This window comes from Mustela nivalis, assembly GCF_964662115.1.
Source record: "Mustela nivalis genome assembly, contig: HAP1_SCAFFOLD_558, whole genome shotgun sequence".
Classification (NCBI taxonomy): domain Eukaryota; kingdom Metazoa; phylum Chordata; class Mammalia; order Carnivora; family Mustelidae; genus Mustela; species Mustela nivalis.
In genome coordinates, this window is record NW_028136101.1 from 404647 (window position 1) to 407585 (window position 2939).

The following is a 2939-nucleotide window of genomic DNA, read 5'->3' on the forward strand; positions in this document are numbered from 1 at the left end:
TAGTTGACTGTTTGTTTTAGTCTCCTCCTAGTTTTTATTATTATAATGTGGAATGAGGAATGTTAGATTGAAAAGTGAATTATTTTATAGACAAAAATCATTACTTGAATCAACTCCTGGTACAGCACATGTAACTCCTGAAAATATGCCCTTTTGACTTACAGAAGAGAAACAGTTATGCTTACTTCTGAAACATACTTGGTGGTGGCCCTAAATAGTGACACCATAGTAAACATTTTGAATATTTGCAATTAATATTTGTAGTCATAGGGCTCCAAAAGGCACCGCTGATATCTTAGCAGGTATTTCAATAAAGCTAAAAGTTGCCTGACTGTTTAAAAATATTAACAAGGCACAAAACATGGCAGAAGTACTGTACTCAGATATTATTTTTTTCCATATGCTCCTGATTCCAGACATGACAAGTTATTTTTTTAAAATTTTTATATAAGATTTTATATATTTATTTGACAGAGATCACAAGTAGGAAGGGTCAAGCAGAGAGAGAGGAGGAAGCAGGCTCCCTGCTGAGCTGAGAGCCCGATGTGGGACTGGATCCAAGGATCCAAGGATCATGACCTGAGCTGAAGGCAGCGGCTAAACCCACAAGCAACCCAGGAACCCGAAGAGTTATTTTTGATAGATGTATATACAATGTATTTTCCAGTTATAAGAAAAATGGTTCTGCTATTTTTAACCTTTTTAAAAATTACATAATTTTTTAAATTTAAATTTTATTTTTTAATGTTTTGCCTTTCTTTTCTTTTTTTTAAAAAAGATTTTATTTATTTATTTGTCAGACAGAGATAACAAGTAGGCAGAGAGGCAGGCAGAGAGAGAGAGAGAGAGAGAGAGAGAGAGAAGCAGGTTTCCTGCGGAGCAGAGAGCCCGATGTAGGGCTCGATCCCAGGACCCTGAGATCATGACCCAAGCCGAAGGCAGCAGCCCAAACCACTGAGCCACGCAGGCACCCCAATGTTTTACTTTTCAATATACTACTTAGAATATAAACCCTATTCCATTTTGTAAGAAGGTTACCATTTTAAAAATGGTAATTTTCTCATTCTGTCTTCCCCCCTCATTGCTTTATTTTGAATAAAACATTTCACAATAAACATAACTGATGCTTTCCTTTTGATGGTCCCTCTGTTGTGCATATTGTATATGAGCCATGACAATTAGTTTTACAACATTTATTCATGTTTGTTGATATGTTTTATCATAACTAATTTTCCCTCCCTTATCTAGATTCCCCAGCTTTCAGACAGGTGGACACTTAATAAACCATACCCAAGGGATGTATCAAGTACTTCTTAGACATTCTCTCAGACCCTTGAGGTCTCATTTTGCCTAGGGATTTGCAATAGGTTCTGCCAGAGGCACCACTGTGACAACTGATGTCCATGGTCTATCTCCTGCTAAGCTCAAGAGGTCACTGGTTTCCAAGTTTATCTATACAATTAATGCACTCCATCAAGTTCTTTTTTTTTATATATTAACAAACTTATTTTAACGTTTATATGAAGAGGCAAAGACTCACAATAGTCAACATAGTGTTGAAAGAGAACAAAGATTGAGGACTGACTTCAAAGTTTACCATAACAATGGGGCGCCTGGTTGGCTCAGTGGGTTAAGCTTCTGCCTTTGGCTCAGGTCATGATCCCAGGGGACTGGGATCAAGTCCCATATTGGGCTCTCTGCTCAGCAGGGAGCCTGCTTCTCCTCATTTCTCTCTCTGTCTGTCTCTCTGCCTATTTGTGATCTCTCTCTGTCAAATAAATAAATAAAATCTTAAAAAAAGTATACCATAACGATAATTGGAAGCAAGATATTGTAATACCACAGAAAGACTAGATTAAAGGAACAGAATATATATTATCAATTATATTTTATATTTAATATAAAAGCAAAAGCAATACAAGAGAGCAAAATACAATCTTTTAAACAAATGGTTCTGGAGTAATGGTGAAGCTAAATGTAAAAATATAAAATAAAAATAAAATAAATAATAAAATAAAATAAATCCAGGCAGATATCATACACTCTTCACAAAAATTAACTCAGATTAAATTATAAACCTAAACTTGAAACATGTAGAAGGTAATATAGAAGAAAATTTAAATGACCTTGGTTTTGGAAATAACTTTAGCTACAAAAGCACAAGCACTGAATTTAAAAATGTCTACTCTGTGAAACAATGCCAAGAGAATGAAAAGGCAAAGCACAGACTGTGAGAAAAAATTTGCAAAATACACATCTGGCTAAGGACTGTTGATCAAAAATGCACAAAGACCCTTTAAAACTCAACAATGGGTTAAAAACCTGATTAAAAATGAGCCAAACCTTAGCAGATACCTCACAATAGAAAATATTACAGATGGCAAATAAGCATATAAAAAGATGCTTCACATCATATGTCATCAGGAAAATGCAAATTAAAACAAAAAAGAGACACCAGTACATACCCAGAATCCAGAACACTGACAACAGAACACGAAAAGTTGGTGAGGATGTGGAGCAACAGGAATGTTCTTCCATGTCTATTGAGAATAAAGAATAGAAAGCAACTTGGCAGTTTCTTAAAAAACTAAACATATTCTTGCCAGATGTTTCAGCAGTAGCAGTTCTTGGTATTTATCCAAAGAAGATGAAATCTATACCCACAAAGATGTCTATAGTAGTTTTATTCATTACTGACAAAAGCTTGGAAGCAACCAAGATATCCTTCCATAGGTGAAAGGTCAAATAAAGTGTAGTACATGCAAACAATGGAATCTTATTTAATGCTAGAGAAATGAATTACCACGCCATGAAAAGATATGGATATAAATATTTAATAAATGTTTGATTTTAGGCTTCTACCAGTCTATCAATAGTATTAGTATATTTTAACAGTGAATGCTCAGCATTCATGAATTTACCTAAGAAAATATTTGGGG